The sequence below is a fragment of the Schistocerca nitens genome, chromosome 1 (genome assembly GCF_023898315.1).
Source record: "Schistocerca nitens isolate TAMUIC-IGC-003100 chromosome 1, iqSchNite1.1, whole genome shotgun sequence".
In the NCBI taxonomy this organism is placed as follows: domain Eukaryota; kingdom Metazoa; phylum Arthropoda; class Insecta; order Orthoptera; family Acrididae; genus Schistocerca; species Schistocerca nitens.
The window spans coordinates 782850052-782876574 of NC_064614.1; positions in this window are offsets into that span (position 1 = coordinate 782850052).

The following is a 26523-nucleotide window of genomic DNA, read 5'->3' on the forward strand; positions in this document are numbered from 1 at the left end:
GGTCAGGTGATTACAGGGTTATAAATACAAAATCAAATAGGGGTAATGCAGGAGTAGGTTTAATAATGAATAAAAAAATAGGAGTGCGGGTTAGCTACTACAAACAGCATAGTGAACGCATTCTTGTGGCCAAGATAGACACAAAGCCCATGCCTACTACAGTAGTACAAGTTTATATGCCAACTAGCTCTGCAGATGATGACGAAATTGATGAAATGTATGACGAGATAAAAGAAATTATTCAGGTAGTGAAGGGAGACGAAAATTTAATAGTCATGGGTGACTGGAATTCGTCAGTAGGAAAAGGGAGAGAAAGAAACATAGTAGGTGAATATGGATTGGGGGGAAGAAATGAAAGAGGAAGCCGCCTTGTAGAATTTTGCACAGAGCATAACTTAATCATAGCTAACACTTGGTTCAAGAATCATAAAAGAAGGTTGCATACCTGGAAGAATCCTGGAGATACTAAAAGGTATCAGATAGATTATATAATGGTAAGACAGAGATTTAGGAACCAGGTTTTAAATTGTAAGACATTTCCAGGGGCAGATGTGGATTCTGACCACAATCTATTGGTTATGAACTGCAGATTGAAACTGAAGAAACTGCGAAAAGGTGGGAATTTAAGGAGATGGGACCTGCATAAACTGAAAGAACCAGAGGTTGTAGACAGTTTCAGGGAGAGGATAAGGGAACAATTGACAGGAATGGGGGAAAGAAATACAGTAAAAGAAGAATGGGTAGCTCTGAGGGATGAAGTAGTAAAGGCAGCAGACGATCAAGTAGGTAAAAAGACGAGGGCTAATAGAAATCCTTGGGTAACAGAAGAAATATTGAATTTAATTGATGAAAGGAGAAAATATAAAAATGCAGTAAATGAAGCAGGCAAAAAGGAATACAAACGTCTCAAAAATGAGATCGACAGGAAGTGCAAAATGGCTAAGCAGGGATGGCTAGAGGACAAATGTAAGGATGTAGAGGCTTGTCTCACTAGGGGTAAGATAGATACTGCCTACGGGAAAATTAAAGAGACCTTTGGAGAGAAGAGAACCACTTGTATGAATATCAAGAGCTCAGATGGCAACCCAGTTCTAAGCAAATAAGGGAAGGCAGAAAGGTGGAAGGAGTATATAGAGGGTTTATACAAGGGCGATGTAATTGAGGACAATATTATGGAAATGGAAGAGGATGTAGATGAAGATGAAATGGGAGATAAGATACTGCGTGAAGAGTTTGACAGAGCACTGAAAGACCTGAGTCGAAATAAGGCCCCGGGAGTAGACAACAATCCATTAGAACTACTGATGGCCTTGGGAGAGCCAGTCATGACAAAACTCTACCATCTGGTGAGCAAGATGTATGAGACAGGCGAAATACCCACAGACTTCAAGAAGAATATAATAATTCCAATCCCAAAGAAAGCAGGTGTTGACAGATGTGAAAATTACCGAACTATCAGTTTAATAAGTCACAGCTGCAAAATACTAAGGCGAATTCTTTACAGACGAATGGAAAAACTGGTAGAAGCCGACCTCGGCGAAGATCAGTTTGGATTCCGTAGAAATGTTGGAACACGTGAGGCAATACTAACCTTACGACTTATCTTAGAAGAAAGATTAAGAAAAGGCAAACCTACGTTTCTAGCATTTGTAGACTTAGAGAAAGCTTTTGACAACGTTAACTGGAATACTCTCTTTCAAATTCTGAAGGTGGCAGGGGTAAAATACAAGGAGCGAAAGGCTATTTACAATTTTTACAGAAACCAGATGGCAGTTATAAGAGTCGAGGGGCATGAAAGGGAAGCAGTGGTTGGGAAAGGTGTGTGACAGGGTTGTAGCCTCTCCCCGATGTTATTCAATCTGTATATTGAGCAAGCAGTAAAGGAAACAAAAGAAAAATCCGGAGTAGGTATTAAAATCCATGGAGAAGAAATAAAAACTTTAAGGTTCGCCGATGACAGCAAAGGACTTGGAAGAGCAGTTGAACGGAATGGACAGTGTCTTGAAAGGAGGATATAAGATGAACATCAACAAAAGCAAAACGAGGATAATTGAATTTAGTCAAATTAAATCGGGTGATGCTGAGGGGATTAGATTAGGAAATGAGACACTTAAAGTAGTAAAGGAGTTTTGCTATTTAGGGAGTAAAATAACTGATGATGGTCGAAGTAGAGAGGATATAAAATGTAGACTGGCAATGGCAAGGAAATCGTTTCTGAAGAAGAGAAATTTGTTAACATCGAGTATAGATTTAAGTGTCAGGAAATCGTTTCTGAAAGTATTTGTATGGAGTGTAGTCATGTATGGAAGTGAAACATGGACGATAACCAGTTTGGACAAGAAGAGAATAGAAGCTTTCGAAATGTGGTGCTGCAGAAGATTGCTGAAGATAAGGTGGGTAGATCACGTAACTAATGAGGAGGTATTGAATAGGATTGGGGAGAAGAGAAGTTTGTGGCACACCTTGCCTAGAAGAAGGGATCGGTTGGTAGGACATGTTTTGAAGCATCAAGGAATCACAAATTTAGCATTGGAGGGCAGCGTGGAGGGTATAAATCGTAGAGGGAGACCAAGAGATGAATACACTAAGCAGATTCATAAGGATGTAGGTTGCAGTAGGTACTGGGAGATGAAGAAGCTTGCACAGGATAGAGTAGCATGGAGAGCTGCATCAAACCAGTCTCAGGACTGAAGACCACAACAACAACAACGAAATAAATCCAGCGGTAATGTTAGATAACGTCACAGTAGGCTTCGTTACGCATTTAAAATCAGTGTTTTAATATATAATATGTTGCTATCAGCTGATAGGCATTATCAGCGTCAATTCAATTACTTTACGTAATTAATGAACAGTGAAATAATCTCAGCTCCAAATTACATGGATGTAGAAACAATTATCGATCAAAGTCTTTTATTCTCATTAGGATTTGCACGTCCTATTGTCCCTTTTTACATTTCCCCACCTCTCCTTACAGTATGTGGTCAGGTGTGAATGTTTTGAGTGTGCTAGCAGACGAACCAGAGATGTAGTGGGTCTCAGAATCTTCTACCAACTTAAACACAGTCAGTGGAAGGCAATGAGCAGCAACAGGAGGGTTCTACCAGAGGTACGAAAGTCTAAAAAAACGTTTTCTTAGCAGAGGTTGGTCATGGACTTCCCCCACCACCTCGCGCTGCTCGGGAGAAAGAGCCGCGCAACGGTTACGGGCAGTAATTTAATATATTATTATTATTATTATTATTATTTTCGATTATTCCCATTTAAGAGAGCGTTAGAACTTGAATGCCTTTATGATGGTTGTTTATGTTTTTGTTTTTTATTATTATTTTATTATTATTATTTATTATTTTTATTGTTATTTATTTTATTTTATTTTATTTTATTTATTTATTATTTTATTATTATTATTTTATTTTATTATATTATTATTGTTATTATTATTTTTAGATTGTTGCCGACTTACGTGGTGGGCCTTAATAAAAATGATACTTTATTCAATTTTGATTTACGATTAGATGCTTTTGTGAAGTTCTCCTTTTTAACAATATTAATCTTAAATTATTTGTTACGTTAATGAATGTTAGACTCGCTGAATCTTAAAACATGAGCATATAAGCTGAACAATGTAATAAACTTTTTATATTAATTTCCTCGGCTAGTCAGCTCACTTTAAAGCAAAAGATCTTTAGTTATTAATTACAATTGCGACCCACACACGCGCGAGAGTATTTTTCTTACCTCCGTTAATCATTGCCACGTATTCGGAGTCCTGGCTCTGGCTGTCCGCTATGGTACTGAAAATAAGAATCTTAAAGCTACGTATTTTCAGCAATGTCGGGCGGCTGTGGAGAAAAATTAATATTATGTTAATAGCGGGCGAGTTTTCCGCTTCCGCTAATTTTTCATAAGTTAATATCGCCACATAATGGCGTCGTAGGCTGCATCGGCCGCTGCGATTGTTGAACTTTTCACGTCACTACTCTCTCGAATTGTTTTAAATTGTTGCTCTTTGGTTTATTTATTTATTTTTTGATTATTGGCGTAACAACGCATATATGGAAAGAGTTACGTGAAATACTTTTAACAATGCTGTGCTTTGAATTTCTTTATCATCGTCACCTTTTTGCAAAATAAAATGTATCTATGGAAGTCTTATTGTTCTGTATCTGGCCTACAATTTAAAGAACGATTTTTCTTAACTGCAACTCATGCTAAGGATCAATATAACTTCCCTACTTCATAGTTATTAAAAGTTGAAATTACTTTTAATGAACAGTGATGTTACAGTTCGTATGATCGTTCAAAAACACAAGTTCGCAGTGGATTTTATTTCTTGGTGAAATACTATTTCATACCACGACTAGCCCAAGAACATGAGACTCTCATAAAAAAAATTACGTTATCACTATAAAATTTGCCAGATCAGAACGGAGCACAGCAAGATTACTATCAGATTTGAAGGTACATTAAATTATTTGCACTGTAAATTATATCCTATCAGCAGCCCGCGTCAACCTGCAACACATCATAAAATCTGCTGATCTTCACTGCCAGCCTGGGAGCTAAAAGAAATAATATTATTTTACTATTATTTTACCGCTTCCTTGCGGTATGCTCGACTATATTGTAAGTCGTTTAAATACGCCGCGGCAGCGGCTCTTCGTTCTCCACGCAGCTCAGCACCACAGATAATATTTATATAACTGAAAAATGTCTCAACAGGATGGGATAATAGGCAAGCAAGCTTTAACAATTAATAATACAAATTTTCATTTAAACAACTCTATTGAAACATTTAAATATCTCATTGATTACAGACCTGTGTGAATTCACACGTAATGGCGTACATTTCCCAGTCTCGACAAAAGAATGCTACATTCGCGTTCTCCACGACAACAACAGGAGATCTTACTCTCACAACTTCCATATTAAGAAGACAAAGAATTTAATTTACATCACGCATTATATACTAGTTCCTTTTGTAATCTCTGTTCAACATTTATCTTCTGTGGCGGTTTTATTACTCGCCGACGCAGACGTTCTCAAAAAAAAATAAAAAAAAAATACATAATTTTACACAATGACACAATATGATACATCTAATTTTCTAATTACTACATAATATGTTGTTTTTGTTTCTTACTAGACGTTACAAACTGTAAATTACTTGAATGCAGGTTAATTCAAGGAAGGCGGACATGAAATCGGGATCACCTCTTACAAATTAAACGTGCACAATAATATTAAATGAATATATTATATGCTTAACTCATACAAATATGCTTACATTTGCCAGCACTCGCAATATGTCCGTTTACACAATCAAGACAAGAGAAGAAGTGAAGACGACTAAAAAATTAACAAAAGAGCGTATCTTGTCACCTCTTTAGATCATTTTGTTATAAATTATTTCTTTGCAATCGAAACTTACATAGAGAAATTATTATTTCACGGCTACATGATAAAGATATATTGTTCAGTTTTTAAATGTCTCTTCTTTATAAATACTGTTTTTAAGTCTTTTCGTAATATAGCATTGGGGACGCTATATTGCCCCCCGAAATGTTTATGTCATAAAAAAATGTTCGTGTTTTTTGACATAAATATTTCCTCTTTCATGTCCACAGTGTCCAAACGCAGATTTTTCTTTCACAGTCTACATATGTCGCATCGTATGTTTAAATCGTTGTAATTACTGAGGTGTGTTGCACACAAAGTGTAATACAGATGAAGTTATCTACATAACAATATATAATGCAATTGGTTACGTATACAGTCATGTACAAAAGGACATAGAATACAGTTAGTTTCATTTTGGCTGCTTCTTTTTAGGGTTGCAGCTTTTGCAGTGTTCAAAGGTATACAATCACGAGTTAGTCCGGAATATTTGAAGTCTCAGGGGTGTCAACTGTTCGCTCCCCATTTGGCGCGGCAGTAGGGAGACCCTGGGAAAAACCTCGGCGGAGCGACAGACTAACTACTTTGGTCACTTTCACTTAATTGTTTCTGGGATGTCATTGGAGTACAGGATGTGCGTACATTACAAATAATGTTTTGTTGCACTATGCAAATAAATGAGGTCATTATAAAAGTTGATTGCGGTGTCATTGATGATCTACGCCGCGACGTTTAGCTCGCGACGGCGTCGGTTGGTGTGTTCGGTGCTCGGCGTTCGCGGCGGCTGCGGAGAGGTCAACGCCCGCTCGACGCCAGCGTGTCTCTCGCCGTCACGGAACGTCAGAATCAGCTGATCGGCTGCACGGTTGGCGATGCGCTTCTGTCTCAGCCGGGCGTGGTGGAGTGGGATGATATTCGCCCTCCGCGCTTGTTGGCAGGAGTCAGCTCTGCTACGCATCTCCGACGTAGTACACGAAACATATACACAACCAACGTAATATTTGTTTCCCGCTGCAGATGGTTACGCTAGTGGGAAAGAAGCATTTATTAGTGCGGCAGTTGTTAAGTTTTCGCCAGTTTCCGAGTGTCAAGCTAGCACTGTCTTGCAGAATACATGACATGGATCTTCTCCCGTGAATGAAGTTTTGATGCGCCACTGTTTCCATTACACGTCAGTTTTTGTCTTGATAAAATTATTTATGTTTTCGACGCGCTCGCAGGCACTGGTGAGTGTCCCAGTACGAGCTTAGCACAAACATTCGCCGTTTCTGCGGTCGCTGTTTTGCAACAGTCCACGCATCGCATTCCAAACTCGCATTATTGTGCTTACTGAAACTACAGTCTGTCCCAAAAATATTGACTGTGGGTTCACTCCACGTTAACAGTTTACATTTATAAGCAAATTCACAGTTCTTCATGCGTAATATTGGCGTTTGGCGTCTTCACCGCTGTTGAACGTTCAATACTAGCACTTCACTGTCCGTATCACAGTTTCACCTTCACAGTTTTTCACACTGTTTAAAGTAACTGTTTCGATTAGTTCACAAACACTAATGTATTTCATTCAGCCTGAACTGGATTTTGGCTCGTGCTGGATTTTACCAGTCTCTCGCACTAATTATCTCTATTCATTTTCCACTTTGAGTCGTACTTGCTTTCAGATTATTTTTGACTATACAATTGTATTTCCGTCTCATCTGAGGTAAGTCCCCATGTCATGTCTGCCCACTCATTGCGTACTTGCCCTCCAGAGCCAGGCTCGACTTTACAAAACTTTGCCTCTCGCATTATCGTACACATTTTATAACCTAGGCCTAGCGTGCAAGTTCCTAGATTAGTGTTAGATTTGTGACTTTTGTTTACACGATAAATTCGTGCAAATCTCTGCCTTAGCAGATGGCAATATATTTTAACAGTGCTTAGCGGTAGTCGCGTTTACTGATTTGCTTTGTACCTTGTCCACAACACATGAGGCACCTTGGGTGATGTACACCCTGCACTCATGTTGTTTAGTAAATTATGATTGAGCATATTTCAGGATCGGTATAGACATAAATACATGGAACAACATATACACTATAATATTAAATTTCATAAGTTTCATTACTACTACAGTTCAAAAATATTCATGACACACTAATGAAAAATTCTTTCATCATTACATGCTGTTGAATTTTTTTTAAAATATTTTTTAAAGCATTTTTAAACATGAAGTTTGTAAAATATTCTTAAACCTACGTACATTTTTTTTTCCTTCAAAATGCAATTGCTTGAAAATACTGTTATTCCTTAACATCTACAAAGTTGAATCGCACTAATCTTGTGTGCCTCATTGTCTTTAAATGTTACACTAAAATCTGAACATTTACACACAGAAAAGAATACACTATAAACTTAACCTACTACTCATATATGTAAACGTTGCCCTACTGAGCGAACTTCTTTAAGTCTTCGTATGTATTTTTCTTGTTTCCTTCGTAATTGCCTCCTTCTTTGACCACGGGATGGTGTAGTTTGCGTGACAGAAAGTATCGTGAGGTACCACTTCGATGTTATGGGTGTAGCCCTCGATAACACCGGGTTTTTCCGAAAACACATGCTCATAATCTGTAAGTAGCTGAGTCAATTCGTTTTGTTGTGCTTCAGTCAAATGTTCCGACTCCCTGACTTTCATGGCTATCAGTTTCCCTTTTTCCTCTTTGTCTTCAGTAATAAAATCTTTAAAATATGCTTGTCTTGTACTTAAGTCAGAATATAAATTCATTACCTGTATTCCTTCGAATCTAGACTGAAAGCTCCGGCAATATTTACCGTGCACTTCCCGTGACCTCAACAATGGCAAAATTACACGTCTACCCTCATTGATAAGGCTTACTTCCCCGCAGAAGAGGTCGATTTTTGCGTCCCTCTGGCGTAAAAATTCTATCCCCAGGATGCAAGCAACACCTAATTCCTTAACTACCAGGAACGAGCTTTTCATTGCTTCATTTCTTCCCGTAAACTCGACTTGCACCTGGTGCTTTATGATATGAGATTGTGCACCTATTGCACCTGTTACACGACAATTCTTCACTGGCTATACTGGTATTCTATTATTTTGACTCAAGTACTTGCAAAAATTTGCACTCATGACATTGGTTGACGCACCGGTATCGACTATTATGTGTATTGGTGCTCCGTACATATCTGCTTGCAATATAGCCTGCACAACACTTTTGTCGGTTCGGTTACATTTCTGCGGTATGTCTACAAGTTCCTTTTCTATTTTTACTCCCTCATTGTATCTCGGCATACAAAGTTTATGGCTGTCATCCGTGAATGTGCCCTCACTACACCACCCTGCAGCCAACAACGGAGAGCGTATAGTGGCTGTCTTTAGTTTAACGGATGAGCATTGGTGGGTTGACACTTGTCTGTCACTTCCACTAACCTCACATTGTGGTTCTGGTTGTTGTTGTTGTTGTTGCTACTGTTGGGTTGGCCGCCCTGCCTCGCCGATGGCGTTTTGATACTGTGTATGGCCCTGGTTTTGCGGTGGTCGGTTGTAACTTCCTGACATGTTCTGTGACGGACCTGGGTTGGCGTTCCATTGTGGCGTCGGGTTTTGTTGCCACTGTCGTTCCATTGTGGCGTCGGGTTTTGTTGCCACTGTGGTGTCGGTTCATTACAACCACGCCACTGGTTTCGGTTGTTCCGCCATTGCGGATTGCCGTTACCATTATATCCATTACTCATGCGTCCATCATGATGTCTCTTTCGATTTTGACGATTATAACCGTTGCCGTTATAACCATTGCCATTGTTTGTGCCTCGATTCTGTTGCCGGTGCTCTTGCATATTCCCGTTACCATTTGGTACTAAGTTACTACCGTTACTGTGGCTGCCATTGTAATAGGCTTTTTGTTGATTACAGCCTGCATGGTTCCACTTGCTTTCGGTTTTCATATCTTTCGATCAATAAGTCAACAGAATCCACTATTTCCATGAATTGTTCTATATCGTATTCCGGCACACTGATGAAATATCTTTCAATTTCACTGGGCAACTTCAGTTTTATTAATCTGATTATGTCACGATCGGACATTGGCTCGTCCCAGTACCTGGTTTTGTTTATATACTTTTCAAAATATTTGCGTAACGTTCCCATCTTAGGATTGTACGTTTCTGGACTGTACAACTCCTTGCGTAGTCTTTCTTGGACGCTATCGGACCAGAATTTTTGCAAGAATGCACCTTCAAACTGTTAGACATTTTTCGGACACGTCGGTGGCCCACAGTGCCGCGTCACCTTGAAAAAGGAGACCACGAACTGTATTCTTTGTCTTTCCGTCCATGTCCTGGGAAACACATTCCTGAAGCTCTTAATAAATACAACAGGGTGGACATTTCGTTTTTCGCTATTGAAGGGTTGGAATGTCCTGTGTTTTATTACATTGTCCTCCTTTTTGCACATCTGATTGCTACATCCTGTGACCTTCATTACTTCGTGATGTGCGCTGCACGGTATCGCATGTTGTTCGTGCTCATAATTCGCATTAGGTTGCGGTTGCGCACTCGCACCCTGCCTACCGGCAGCGTTATTATAGTAATCAGTACATTGCTTTCCAACGCAGACAGTCTCCGCGCGATCTCCTGTTGCCAATTTGGCAACTCCGCTGTCACACGGGATTTGATCTGTGTTAATTCGGCACGTAGTGCGGCAGCGCTAGCGTCAATGTTTACACTCGCGGCCGCAGTCGCTTGTTCTACAGCTGTTTTTACGTCGCTTTCAATCTTTGCAGATATCTCGCGATTCATTCATTAAATTCTTTTTCGACTTTTTGAGCTTGCACTTCCAAATATGCGTCAATACTTTTCCGTGCATCTATCTCCACATTATCCACGCGGGTGGTTAAAGTTTGGACATTGTCTTCAAGCCTAGCCTGCGATATCTGTAATTTTTGCATCTCGCCGGCTAAGCTTTGCACAAGATCGGGTATTTCTTTGCAAGTGTCCCGCATCTCGGCAAGTTCGCTTTGGATAGTATCTAGCTTCGCTTCACTGCGCTGCTCTTGCTCAATGAGCTTTTGCGTTAATTTTTTCTCCTGCTCATGTAGCATCTGAGTCAGTTTTTCGTCTCTTTGTTTTTCCCTCTGATCTGACATCGTTTCTTTTTCCCTATCTCTTTCTTCTAACCTGCGCAGAAATTCTGCAAATGGGTCTGCAATCGGTGAGCATACTGGTGCGCCGCTTAATCTAGCACTCGATTGGCCCCCCTGCCCAGGCATTGGAGTTGTTGTTATTCTATTCCCATTCTGCTGTGGAGCGTCATTCACCGTCCACAGATCCTCGCCCCCCGCTCCGGAAATTATGTTATCCGAGGCGGTGGCTTGGGATTCGTTTAAGTATTGCAAATGACCCTCACTTCCATATTAACAAAATTTTGTTCGTCTGGTACGGATGCTTTAGCTTGTCCTATCTTATCCATAATAAATTCACTTTAAGCCACTGACGAATCTTTAACACTGATACACACACGAATAATTATCCCCTCCAAAATTAAACATTTACGAGTAAATACACAAAACGAATAATTATCCCCTCCAAAAATAAACACATAAATACACAAAACACCGAAGGTATCTCATGTGCACATGGGTTCGATATTCCGCACAGAGCTACACAGGATGCTTGCACAATAGGCCTTACCTTTATTTTTCTTTCTCGTAATCCCTCTTCTTTTATACACTTTTTCTTCTCCAGCTCTCCTCAGGGTGTGGTTTTGTTGTTGTACATGTAAAGGAATTCATATAGGCATTAATATTTTACAACAATTAGACACATACATAATTACATTCATTACAATAGAGTCAGATTTAGTAAATTTCGTATTTTCTTTGATCGGGCCCCAAAGTTGCGGCGCCAATCTCGCGTCCGTCGGCCGTCGTAATTTAATATATTATCATTATTGTTATTATTATTTTTTGATTGTTGCCGACTTACGTGGTGGGCCTTAATAAAAGTGATACTTTATTCAATTTTGATTTACTATTAGATGCCTTTGTGAAGTTCTCCTTTTTAACAATATTAATCTTAAATTATTTGTTACGTTAATGAATGTTAGACTCGCTGAATCTTAAAACATGAGCATATAAGCTGAACAATGTAATAAACTTTTCATATTAATCTCCTCGGCTAGTCAGCTCACTATAAAGCAAAAGATCTTTAGTTATTAATTACAATTGCGGCCCACACACGCGCGAGAGTATTTTTCTTACCTCCGTTAATGATTGCCACGTAGTCGGAGTCCTGGCTCTGGATGTCCGCTATGGTACTGAAAATAAGAATCTTAAAGCTACGTATTTTCTGCAACGTCGGGCGGCGGTGGAGAAAAATTAATATTATGTTTATAGCGGGCGAGTTTTCCGCTTCCGCTAATTTTTCATAAGTTAATATCGCCACATAATGGCGTCGTTGGCTGCATCGGCCGCTGCGATTGTTGAACTGTAAATTACTTGAATGCAGGTTAACTCAAGGAAGGCGGACATGAAATCGGGATCACCTCTTACAAATTAAACGTGCACAATAATATTAAATGAATATATTATATGCTTACATTTGCCAGCACTCGCAAGATGTCCGTTTATACACAATCAAGACAAGAGAAGAAGTGAAGACGACTAAAAAATTAACAAAGGAGCGTATCTTGTCACCTCTTTAGATCATTTTGTCATAAATTATTTCTTTGCAATCGAAACTTACATAGAGAAATTATTATTTCACGGCTACATGATAAAAATATATTATTCAGTTTTTAAATGTCTCTTCTTTATAAATACTGTTTTTAAGTCTTTTCGTAATATAGCACTGGGGACGCTGTAAGACCTCAAATTCAGTCGATAAGATTGTACTCTGAACTTTGATGGGCCTAAACATCAATTCTAAAGCGGGCAGAATGTTCAGGGAAGGTTACGCTGCCCAGAGAGAAAAAGTGTGCATAAGATCCTTCTCCACAGCAGAATTATATAAAAATGAATAAAAGTAATCCCTGCTGATAAAATTAAGCAAACTCCCTTCTAAGCCTGCCACAGACAGGGAGAATTAACGACATTTACGATTTAAATACCAGTCGCTGGGAGCTTGCAATATATAGCAGACTAGTGTGAAGATCGAGATAGCTGTAGAACGTGGGGTTTCTTTTCTTTTTAGTAGCATAAGGAGCGCAGGACGAATGACTACTTATGTGCTATATCCAAGTACATTTACAACGTTTGCATACGGAATTAATTTCATATCAATTTTGGTACGCAATAAGTAAGTTGTAATTCAGAATTCAGTCATATAACCAGTTTCTTGCTACCTTAGATAACAGAAGAAATCTGTAGATTGGTTGTGTAGCAACTAATTATGCTGTGCAGTTGCAAGTTGACGTGTTACATAAGGCCGAGTGTGGGCTGTAGAATAGTTTCACAAGCACTGCAGAAGTAGCGAATTCTAACTTATTTCCCGTAATAGGTTAGGATTGTTTGTTACAAGCGAATAGTAAAAACCGTAAGAAATATTTGATAGATTTTCAAGTAGTGAGTTAATTACTAAAGAACAGATAAAACTTTTACGGATTAATAGACAGAAGAGTAATAACTGAATTAGTGATATGACTTACTCCGGAAGATTTCACGAGTCCTTTTGCTGCTACATCTAAACAGGACCACAAAATACTAATAATATTGATCAGAAATGCTAGGGTGCTATTTGATTCTATCGTAAAGCAATGACCTTGTCGGGCCACGTTGAAGATTTGCATACGAGACAGTTTTATTTTGCTAAGGTAGATGATCTGCATAGTAGTAAATCAAGTAAGCATGGCTATTCCCTATCAGATCATATAGATGACGCGAACACTGTGAGAATCGGTTTGCATAGCAGGGAGATGATAGCGGACGTTTAGACAAACACATACCTGATCTACTTCAAAATTTTTAACAGCACATGTCAGTCGAGAAAAGTTTCTGGTGAACATTCTGGGAACTCAGAAAATTACTCTACCTTACCTACATCTATAGTGATCACAAAAGGAAAAAAAGTGAAACATTCTATCTTTATTATGACCATTATAATGTTCATAAGCATTATAATCTCTAGCAACTTTTGAAGCTTCCTTCGCTGTAGTTTATCTGTCAGTGACTAGATGACACTCTTCATTGCACTCCCGACGTGAAGCACCGAAATTTATCTTTGAGGATTTCAGTCCCTCTCCTATACTGTTTCCTGCAAGGCTAACTAGGTCCACCTCTGCTCTAGTGCTACTTTTGGTCCGCCCCGGGAGTTTTGTTTTCCCGGTACCCGCCACATCTTGCGAGCATTCCCCTATCCGCCACCTGGGGAGGCACCCGATGGGAGACTAGCAAACTCCACGCGGGAAACTTTATTAGAAGCAACATACACAGTCACAAAACACAAATCCGGAATAAAAACAGGTTTAAAATTTAGATCACAGTAACATTTAAAACTTGATACCAGATACAAAGGCAAAATAAAGACAAAGATACATACACAAATGCAAACAATGATCATATGATGAACACACACACACACAAATTAGATAAAAATTCAAATGCCAAGCGCAAGTACAGATCTGAATGCAGATACAGGCCACGTAACTTCTACACATAAATACAACACGAACACAAATACAGGTGAAAATACGGACACGAGGCCCAGGTACAGACACATGCACAAAAAGACCTCTTTTTTATTATTATTATTTTGTATGTACGTAGTACACGAATAGACACCAAAGACAAAACAGAAATACAGCGCCAAATACAAATACAGATACAAAATTTCGAACACACATACATTAAGAACGTGATAACAAATACAAAATATAGACATAATTACATATACAAAAATGCCAACGTATAAGATATGAAAAAAAAACACGAACAAATACTGGTAAAAGACAAACCCAAGTACAGATCCAAATACAAATACAGCTTCAGGTCACATACTCTTGCACGTAAGCAGTAGACGAACGCAAATACAGGTCCAAATACAGATAGCGTTCGCCTCGGTAGCTGCGTGGACAGCTCGTTAGATTGCCAACCCAATGGGCCCCGGGTTCGATTCCGAGATGGGTGGAATAATTTTTCCTCTTCGGAACTCCTTGTTTATGCGTATTGTCATTATTGACATTTTACAGTTGAGATGGCTGTATGGGCACTAAATCGGAAGAGAGAGAAAAATATATCAAACATCAGGTTCATATGCATACACACACACACATACAAAAATAATTTTTTATGTTAGTATCAATCGAACGAAAGTGCAAAACCGTTGTGAAATATTTTGTACCTGAAACTTTGATCAGACACACTACAAAGCAGCATGAAGATGCGTCGCCCCAATTTCCGAAGCACGCAGTCTTCCACGTGGATTGCCGTAGGTGCCGACATATCCAGGATTCCGCTCTTCATCCGCCTCTGTTCAACTGACCGCCACACCATTGCTACATCTTGTTAGGCTGCGAAGTAGCCGGAATCAGCAAGAACTGAGTTAAACTTCCGCAGAATGCTACCAACTCAGAACTGCCTTACTCAGGAACTGTTGCGTGAGAAACAAAGTAATTCTGTCGAGCGCCCTGTCTTTTATAAGCGCTCGACAACAGCAAGTGTGGTTTCCGTGGAAACGTCTGCTGACGTAACTGTTAACGCCTATTGTCTATCAAAGATTCGTACTTTATTCACGTTTTTACACTTTTGTTCTAGTCAGACAAGTAAAATGAGAACCAGTATGTCGGCCAAAGGCGTTACGTTTGCCACTTATGATGAAAACATTGAGATTCTTCTCTGTGGTTGATTTTAAGTATGTTGATTTCCCGACATCATGCCGAGAAAGTGTTTTGATCTCGTTGTGTGGTCTCCAGTATGAAAGTGACGCGTGGCTCACTTATAATACACTTCTCTAGAGGTGTGTAATTATTTTGTTCTATTGTTATTCTTAGACGTTTCACTGCTATATACATCCTAGAAGGTCCACATTGCTGGACGCAGATTTTCACGTGCGCCTTCTTACATTGAGTCAACTTCGGCTATTCTCTGTAGTACTAGCTTGTCGACCCCTCTTTCTTGCGTGAAAACCACTGTTAGCCACTATTCTGACTCTGTGTGCGTGTGTGTGTGTGTGTGTGTGTGTGTGTGTATGAGAGAGAGTGTTTGTGTATGTTGTGCGTGTGGCTTTTAAGCATTTCGACGTCCTGAATTTGGTGGCAGAATAACACACTTTCTGTGTATTGAATCAAATGTTACAGGCTGTGACATGTAAATGAGAGATAAAAAATAATTCCCGAAGTTGGTAACAATGATTTGCGTTCCTTTCTTAATCATGTTGCGTGCATAGGTAGTGAACTGTTCAAGCTTTGTTTGCAACAGTTGTCAACAATACAGCATCTTTCATTCTATTTCAAACTCGTCACAAAATGCAAACGTTATTCTCCTATATATACTTCCTTTTTTCTTTAGTTTACTGTGTAACTACATTCTGTGCTCACCAGACTGTTCGTTCCATTCAACAGTCCTGTAATTCGTATTTTAACTATCACTTAGATTAACTAGCAGAGAATCTTTTCATATATGGCTTTTCATATTGAATTTTAATCTCTTCTTTGAATATTTCTTTTGCATCCGTTCTTGCTTCTTTTGTGTATAGATCGAACAGTATAGGCGAATGAGTGCACCCCGCCTTACACACATTTTAATCAGGACATTTTATTTTTGGTTTCGTTTTTTATGTTTTACCTTTGTTCTTGTACATATTGTTTACTCCCGTCTTTCCCTATAACTTACTCCCATTTTTCTCAGAATTTGGAACTTCTTGCAGCTGTTTACATCGTCGAACGCTTTTTCTATATCTACAGATCCTTTAAACGTGTTTTCACTTCTGTTAAGTCTTGCTTCCATAATCAAGCACAATGTCAGGACTGATTCTCTAGTGCTATTACCTATCCGAAAGCCAGTCTGGTCGTCGTATAACAGAACTCATGAGCTGTTATGCTTTGTTGTTTGAGGTCTTCCCGATTCAAGTGGCGCTCCTTTTACGTTAGTTAACACTTTGCCGACCGCGCGTCTCGTACAAATTTGTTCGCTTGGCGACGGCAGCGCTAATGCGGATTACTTGGCTTGTCGCCGGCCGTTCTGGACATTATCGAGAGCTTATAAATTGTTACGTTTTACTAATCTCATTGTTAGTTCTCATATGTTCTCAACCCTGTTTCCCTACTTTCATGAAATTTCGAAGATATACATACGTAAATAAATACAAAATTTGTTTGTTTCATGCATTTGTTTATTTGCATTGTCTTTGGTACTTAGTATTTATCTTTCGTATGATATGCAGCAAAACAGTCTCCAAGATGTAACGCGACTCCACAAGACTTGCACATTAAGTCTGGTTTTTTTTTTTTTTTGGTACATATATGGCAGTTTCTTCGTTTTCTTATTGTTTGGTATTGCTTTATGTGACCGGAAAGTCTGTCAACCGGATCATGATGAGATATATGCGATGTAGTGGCAACTTCCAAGTCATGCTCCGCGCATTCATCGTAAATAATCGTATCATCTCTTTCGTCTGCCACGATTAAAGGGCACAAGTACTTATACGAGGGCAGTTCAATAAGTAATGCAACACATTTTTTTTTCTCGGCCAATTTTGGTTGAAAAAACCGGAAATTTCTTGTGGAATATTTTCAAACATTCCCGCTTCGTCTCGTATAGTTTCATTGACTTCCGATAGGTGGCAGCGCTGTATGGAGCTGTTAAAATGGCGTCTGTAACGGATGTGCGTTGCAAACAACGGGCAGTGATCGAGTTTCTTTTGGCGGAAAACCATGGCATCTCAGATATTCATAGGCGCTTGCAGAATGTCTACGGTGATCTGGCAGTGGACAAAAGCACGGTGAGTCGTTGGGCAAAGCGTGTGTCATCATCGCCGCAAGGTCAAGCAAGACTGTCTGATCTCCCGCGTGCGGGCCGGCCGTGCACAGCTGTGACTCCTTCAATGGCGGAGCGTGCGAACACACTCGTTCGAGATGATCGACGGATCACCATCAAACAACTCAGTGCTCAACTTGACATCTCTGTTGGTAGTGCTGTCACAATTGTTCACCAGTTGGGATATTCAAAGGTTTGTTCCCGCTGGGTCCCTCGTTGTCTAACCGAACACCATAAAGAGCAAAGGAGAACCATCTGTGCGGAATTGCTTGCTCGTCATGTGGCTGAGGGTGACAATTTCTTGTCAAAGATTGTTACAGGCGATGAAACATGGGTTCATCACTTCGAACCTGAAACAAAACGGCAATCAATGGAGTGGCGCCACACCCACTCCCCTACCAAGAAAAAGTTTAAAGCCATACCCTCAGCCGGTAAAGTCATGGTTACAGTCTTCTGGGACGCTGAAGGGGTTATTCTGTTCGGTGTCCTTCCCCATGGTCAAACGATCAACTCTGAAGTGTATTGTGCTACTCTTCAGAAATTGAAGAAACGACTTCAGCGTGTTCGTAGGCACAAAAATCAGAACGAACTTCTCCTTCTTCATGACAACGCAAGACCTCACACAAGTCTTCGCACCCGAGAGGAGCTCACAAAACTTCAGTGGACTGTTCTTCCTCATGCACCCTACAGCCCCGATCTCGCACCGTCGGATTTTTATATGTTTGGCCCAATGAAGGACGCAATCCGTGGGACGCACTACGCGGATGATGAAGTTATTGATGCAGTACGACGTTGGCTCCGACATCGACCAGTGGAATGGTACCGTGCAGGCATACAGGCCCTCATTTCAAGGTGGCGTAAGGCCGTAGCATTGAATGGAGATTACGTTGAAAAATAGTGTTGTGTAGCTAAAAGATTGGGGAATAACCTGGTGTATTTCAATGCTGAATAAAACAACCCCTGTTTCAGAAAAAAAAAAATGTGTTGCATTACTTATTGAACTGCCCTCGTAAAAACAGAAAACTTGTTGACGTGTGTTACTTGTGTTACGAAAACAAAACACCAACAGAATGCAAAAAATACTGAAGTGCTGTCGCCGGCCACTACTATGCTCACGACACCACTGTGGTGTCACCGGCCAGTGAGCGATACTATGCACACGACACCATTGTGGTGTCGCCAGCCGTTGACCGCTATTTTGCCCACGACACCACTGTGCTGTCGTCGGAAGGCAGTGCTAATTCTTTTGGTTTTCTTCACATATCCACATAGATGTCCGAGCACGACTCACGGCTAGACTGAAACTTCCATATGTCGTCAACCACATGTCTACAGTTTGTACTCCTACGTCCATTACGTATGTTCCCGTACTGGGGAGACATTTTACTTGAAAGTCGCTTGCACGGTGTCGACAGAAAATTACGATACTGCATACTGCAGTGCACTGTGGCGACTACAGCCAAGTATATGAATGAAATACATGTGTGAAATACATGTATTTTATAACAACAGTAGTAGCTGTTGTGGCTGTTCCTTCGGACATGCAGGCATATTCGAAGGAACATTCCATCATAATTCTGAATAACACAGGCACTGCAGTATTGTATAGTAAAATAGTTCTGGTCTTTCATTAAAGTAGTCTGAGCACACTTTGTGTATTGTGTATTATACTGGGGACCTAGAAACGACGTAGCCCTCAGTGGTTCACAACCCCACAACTGGCCACAGCAGTCCACCCACCCCTCCGCCACCCACACCGAACCTAGGGTTATTGTGAGGTTCGGCATCCAGTGGACCACACTCCCCCCCACCCCCTCCGGCAACGTGTCATACCAGACGAGTATAACCCCAAATGTTTGCGTGGCAGTGTAATTATGGTGTACGCGTACGTCGAGACAGTGTTTGCACATCAATCGTCGACGTAGTGTAACTGAGGCGGAATAAATGGAAACAGCCCGCATTCGCCGAGGTAGATGGAAAACCGCCTTAAGAACCATCCATAGGCTGGCCGGCACACCGCACCGCGACACTAATACACAGGGTGAATTTGTGGCGGGGAACGGCACGCCTTCCAGCTCGGGAAGCAGCGCGTTAGACCACGCGGCTAGCCGTACGGCCCTGAGTACCCTCAGTTGCTCATTTTTTAAACTGAAGTTATTTTTACAAGCAGCCTCGGTAACTGTACTAGGTGACGCTAGTGTGGAAGTGCAGACATTCGGTCGGCTTTCTCGACCGATCGAAATGTCCGTATCTGCACACAAAAGCTTGCACGATTCGTTAGTAATACCAGAAGTCCGAATTTTTATAAAGGCGATACAGTGTAATACTTATTTATGGATTTCAAACCTTTCGTGGTTGATGTGACACATACGTCCCATTGAAGTAACACAAAGTTTTGAGCTCTGAGACGTCTATAGCTCACATCTTTTCAGTGCCAGCATGTGGCGAGGTACTTTTGGAACTTGGAGAAAAATTCTACGGATTATGAGATGCGAGTAGAGAAGGCTCTCAACTATAAAATGGGCGGCATGTGTTTGTAAGTGGCACATTTACTTCGTGCGTTGTGGCAAGTTCTTTCAGCATTAATGCAAGAAGAAACTGTCTGGTATGTAATCCTTTCGTCAGTTGTAATTCAGTTCAAATAGCTCAAATGGCTCTGAGCACTATGGGACTCAACTGCTGTGGTCATAAGTCCCCTAGAACTTAGAACTACTTAAACCTAACTAACCTAAGGACAGCACACAACACCCAGCCATCACGAGGCAGAGAAAATCCCTGACCCCGCCGGGAATCGAACCCGGGAACCCGGGCGTGGGAAGAGAGAACGCTACTGCACGACCACGAGATGCGGGCTGTAATTCAGTTTTTTAGTTGATCTACGACTACTGTAAACTCTGTAGGTCACTGAGAAATCTTGCAACATGGCCAATTTCACTGGATTAGGAGTTCTTGTTTGCTTCTTTGTCATCTTCATTGTGTCTGAATTTCAGAAAGACGTGTAAAGATCGTTGCGTGGCGTCGCTGTTCCTAAACTGATGTAGTCCAACATCTCAGGGCTTTTCATGGTGCTGGACTTGCTCCCACTAAGAATGCAATCTATAAAGGATACCAGCAGTACAGCAGATGATGTTAGTGGAATATTCGACGATTTTCGTGCAGCAGACTGCTCCGATAAGAATCCCGATGGTAAGATTTTCTGCGTCATTCTGCATGTCCGCTAACTGATGGCTCCGCGAGCACTCTATTTTTCGGTATTGGAAGGTACATTTCGACCGGCGGTAAATGAGTACGTGCCTTTGACATAAAGTTACAGATGTCGTGGAATCCGTCCAGATCCCGTTAATAGTGATTTCTCAAGCTCCATGATGCACTGAAGTTGCGGATGACGTTTCAAAGGCACTAACGAATAGGTCGCGATGTTCCACAGCTTCTGAATCCATTTCAGCAGTGAGGAAATTGGAAATGAATCTTGACTAACTACCCCTGTATACAACGAGGCGAGTAAATCTGTTTAAAAGTCATAGTCAACCAAGCCAAACTCGAGCTGTCTCATGATAAGCAGCATCTGATGATCTTATTTACAGTGTAGCTACCAGTGTCAGCGCTTCAGTGCGTCATCTTCAGGTCTTAGTTGATGCTGAAGGGGTTATCAGGCTCAATAGTAGCCAACATAACTGTTTTACGCAGACAATCTGTAATTGTGACGTCGTCTCTCCGACCATCAACTCCAGATGGTTGGAGAATCACAGTTACAGACAGTCTGCGTGAACCATCAGCATCATCTAACACCTGAAGCGCCGAAACTGGTAGCTACGCAAGAAATAAGATCATAAGGACGACTATAGGCATTTCATTTTCTTACAATAGTGAACGGCCGAGCACTCCAGAACTCCAGTCAAAAGGATCGACATACAAAAACCTGATGAACTTACGTCGATTTTCCGTACGGGAGTACTGGTAACTTTCTGAGAAGATGGAGTAGAGGTTGCAATGTTAGTACAGACAACTCTATGATGACGTTTCTTGTATTTGGAACACGAGACCTTGCCCTTTTAACTGCAGTTTTTAGCATACAAAACAATAATCGTCTGTTTTAGCTTATCAGTACTTGGCTGTCAATCCCTATATTACATCCTTGAGCCAAAAGAGTGCCAGATTCGCAAAATACACAGTATGGTTGTACTTCGCGTTTATGTTTTCACTATTTGTTCAATGGTTCAAATGGCTCTGAGCACTATGGGACTCAACTGCTGTGGTCATTAGTCCCCTAGAACTTAGAACTACTTAAACCTAACTAACCTAAGGACATCACACACATCCATGCCCGAGGCAGGATTCGAACCTGCGACCGTAGCAGTCGCACGGTTCCGGACTGCGCGCCTAGAACCGCGAGACCACCGCGGCCGGCACTACTTGTTGGTTTGCTTTGAATTGATTTGAAGTGTAGCTGCACTGGTTGTTAAGTTACGGGAATGATCAGTTAAGCGTTCCAGGTGCCGTTGACTGATTTGGCATGTCCAAACAATCAAGGTGCGTCTGTTTAATTCGGCTGCTGTTTCTGTGCCGATTCCATAAAATTTTCATTTTATTTTCTCGTATGTGCCAGTTGTTGAATGTATTCCATCCACTAACAACTTCGGTTGACCTGACAGATACCCTCGAAGGAAAACACGTTCGGTTACCTTAGAAAGCGATGGGCATGTCACAATGGTTGATTAAAATTGTTCCCAAAAGACGAAACACATTTAGAAATCTCTAAAAAAACAACTCAAGCTTAATAGTTGGTGGCTTGGCAGAATGAAATGCGGTGGCGTCTGTGGACATTGTAGGCGAGGTGCTTCTCATATACGACGTTAAGACAGAAAGTTTGTAATCACTTGCTTTTTAGCCTTCTGTACAGCGCATTTGTCTATATATTCCTCACAGTTCGGCGCAACTGCGTCATAACCATCATCAAACAGAAAATTTTGAATAGCGTCATTCAATCAAACTACCTGCTCTGAGCTGTATTGGCAGCGTTCCCTGCGGTCTTCAAAATCCTCAAACGGGCTTCCTGTCCATCAACAGCCGTTCAAAACCGAATAACAGTAGTCCTGTCGCTAGATCACTTTGTTCTGAAGTTTGTTGGCTGGTTTTCTAAGTAGTCTAGCATTATGTCTTACTAAAGATGGCTGTGGCAAAATTGTTTGAGTGCACTCGTGAATAGGTTACGCCTTTTACAGTTACCGCATGCGTAAATACAAAATGAATCTATCTTCTGTTAACAAATTGGGTGCTAAGGCAGAACATGTTCATGAATCATGCCGTAAACATTCTTTTGAAGCAAGCAATTCATGCTATCGTGTTATATTGGAATGGACTTATCATGCCGTCTGATCCTGTGTCTTGTTTCCTGCAGCGTTAAGTAAGCCATTAATCGTTAAAATCAAGCAGGAAATCGTAATTTCAACACAACTTTTGATACTACAGTATCACCGAAACACAACATCGTGATTACAATGTAACACTGACTTATGTCTTCCAAATTGAAAGTATATGTCTATTCAACACATTTCACATCATAGATATTTAATATCGTCTGAGAGGCTATAATTAGAAGTACACCAGAAGACAAAAAAAAAGACGCACCACGAAGAAGTTATCCGAACGGGATGGAAATTGGTAATCACGATCTCATGTAAAAACGAATGATTACAGTTTCAGAATAGTTGGATGATTTATTCATAACAAGAGCCATACGGCTCGACATCGGAAGTGATGGTCTGGGGTGTTATTTCTCTTCATGGCAGGACCCTTTTGCCCCTGGACTTCAATGATAGCTATGGTAGTAATAATGGAAGGGAATATGACAGCTGCGGACTGTGTGAACATTATAGCTTGCATGGAATTTTTAACTGGAATATTCCAAAGTGTGAGTCCAGGTGCCAATAGGAAATGATTTTCTGCCTCTGTGAAAATGTCCCCTTTCATTGGTATATGTGAAAGTTGTGTCGTATGTGTATTCGTAGAGAGTACTTCAATGTAAGTGACCGTTACATAGAGTAGTGTTACGTTTGTGTTGCGTGAGGATGATGAGAGAAAGGAGAGTGTGAAGCACAGTGCCGACACATAACCTACTCCTCACGAAGAGAACCTAGGTGGCTGCGTGTCTTAACGTCCCCAATCGACGGACAGACCACCATCGACGCTATCGCATGCCCTCACTTCTTGAGACACCGAATTGGGCTGGAATTTAAGATAGGACACTGGCGCGTAGGCTGGTGGTCAGGAACTTTATCCCACCAACTCTCCTCAACATTCCCGACCAAATACTGGCAGTTAAAATTTCATCCACCACCAGTATTCGTTGCCTAACCTCCGAGTCGAGTCCCGCCGCACAGATGTCCGTTAACGAACTCAGCTACGGAGTTGGGTACCATAGGACAAAAATTTACCGCAATTGCATGACCTGTGCTTAAAATTGGGTGCCTCATACCATATTAAACCTACCGACGATTCAAGTCAAGCGGAATCGCTGTTTGTGTGCGAGAGCAGTGGCGCGCACGCCCGCGCGCGTGTGTGTGTGTGTGTGTGTGTGTGTGTGTGTGTGTGTGTGTGTGTGTGTTTGTGTGTGTGTGTGTGTGTGTGTGTGAAACCGTCCAACAACACGATTCTCAATGACAGTTCAAAGTTGCCCAAAGGAATCTGTTTTTTCACCAGAGCAGTCGGCTGCATTCGAGTTTGGCGACACGTCCTGTCATAGAAATAAACGTGAACACAAATATCACGATTGCGTTTTACATAGCGCAGGTACGCATTTGAATAAAAACATACTCGGTGTTAGGCTGCGCCATTGTAATACGCTGAAACAACAGACGTTGCGAGTCTTTGCAGTGATTCTCTGCAGACCGACCAGACTGCAGTCTCACGTTTACTCAAATTGACACTGGCTCTGGAAGCCAACCATCTTATACTAATTCGTATGTTTATTAAAATTTGTTACAAGCCACAGGTTACGCTGAGAGTCTCAAGATTTTTCGATCCAGTCTTCGGCTCATTCTAGCTTTCCAAGTTGAGGCTAAAACAAGCCTGTTTAGGTTTCAACACATTTTCCTCTGTGTGTCCACTGATCTTCTCTCCAGAGATTTATAATATAAGTCTTCTTTATTATCATGTTCCGCTACATACGCACCACGTATTCCATTCCGTCCTCTTAAACGCAGATTCTCCTATTACAGGTTCACCTTACCTAAACTCTAGTTTTATTTTCTCTGCTGAAACGTTTGACAAATCCGAGGAATTTCATTTTTAATGTTTCGAATCCACATTAGAAGAAGATGGAAACTGCCCTTATTCCATAAAATTATATTTGCAATCATTAGTTACTTTCCATTTGATGATTCTTGCAATTGTCAACCATATTCTTTGATAACCATTTGCTTTATCATCCTTTTCATAGGTAATGTCTCAGATGAAGTACAAGGAATTTGACACCCTTGTCAGTGTTCTACATCGATGTAAATTTTCCTCTGTGTTTCTTTTTCCCATAAAAAACAGAAACTTTGTTTTAGTTGTTTTATTTTATACAGGATGATTCCATGATGATGTAATGAACTTTCATGGATGATGGAAACGGCTAAAAATATTAATTTGAGGTAAGGGACTCTAAAGTTAGAAGTAAAACCCGTTTTGATATTTCTGACAGTGGACCTCTTCTGCTGAAATCCTTTTGCTTTCCATATTTCGGTACGAGGTAGTATGCACCAAGAAAAAGAGTCTAGTACACGTGGCTCTAAATTGCATACCTTAAGAACTGTGAGCTCTTGTCATGGACATCCTTTCGGCAGAAAAAGTGCTCATAGCTCTTAACGTATGCAGTTTACAGCCCGTGTTTACTAGACAACTTTTTTCGTATTTTGGTCCGTAACACCTCCTCACAAAATATGGAAAGCAAAGAGGTTGCATTAGAAGACGTCCACTGTCACTTGTCGCTTCCAGAGCACATAATTTTACTCTTCTGTACCATCACTGGAAGTCCATAAAGTCGTCATGGTATCACCAAATATACCGCGTCGGCAGTTCCTGTGAACTCTTTTGAAGAGCTAATTGTGACCCCAACATTATTTTACCCTACTCTTAGTTGACTTCAGCTATTACTGTTTAGTTTGCTTTGCTACTCTTGCATAATATAGGCTTTATACAATTTTCAACTACCATTCGTTGGTGTCTGGTCAAGAAACTCTACAATGGCAAATATTGCCACACTGTGAAACGTGGGTTTCTCTCGAGGTACGGAATATTCAGAAGATTGACAGGAAAGCAGTTCGGTGGCGTCTTCACCATCCGCCGATATCTCGACACCCATTCTCTTTCGATACACAATTATTTGTACCTAGGAAATTACAGAATGTTCACCTGTTGAAATATGTATGGGCCTTGAAAATGAAGAGGTATTCGCCTGTAGAAATATCTGCGTTAGACGAAGATATCAAGTGATGTGCTGCTCCACCCTCCATGTAGATGAAATTATTGCCGGCACATCTGTATTAGAGCATAACAAGCCTGTAAGGCGATCAAATATTTACTTACGTTAGGTTATTAATATTAACTATAAGTTTTTATGTGATTTTTACATAGGTTGTGAGGACGGAAGAGAGATAGAAATAGACGTTGATGATGCCACGGTATAGGATTACTGTCTGTAAGTTTCGCGGCAAGTGTTTGCTATAAATTTAGGACTTTGGCATTTTCTGTTACAAGTGAGCCTTTGGTGCCCAGTTTCAACGTCCCATGGCGCACGGATACATCACGTGCGCCAAAGAAGCGGTCCTGGCAATTAGGAGAAGACAGTGCTGGCCAGCCTGACCTTAAAATCTGCCCAAAACCGTGAAAATGAGAATTGTTAAGTTGAGTGTGAAAAGTAGAACCTTCTGCACAGTCGGCCGATGCTAAATAGCTCCTTTAGAAAGCGCTCTTCTTCATTCAGCCTCGAGTTGTTCTGCACTCTAGGCGCGCTTGCTTGATTAATACAGTCAGTCAAACTTCACGGTCCTACCGTTTATGTGTCATGTGCTGATAGTTACATGAATGCTACAGGCACTAGGACGTCGATCTAGTTCACAGATTAGTGGGAGAATCAGTCCACGCTGGGTTACCTGCTAGTAATATTGCGATGGCT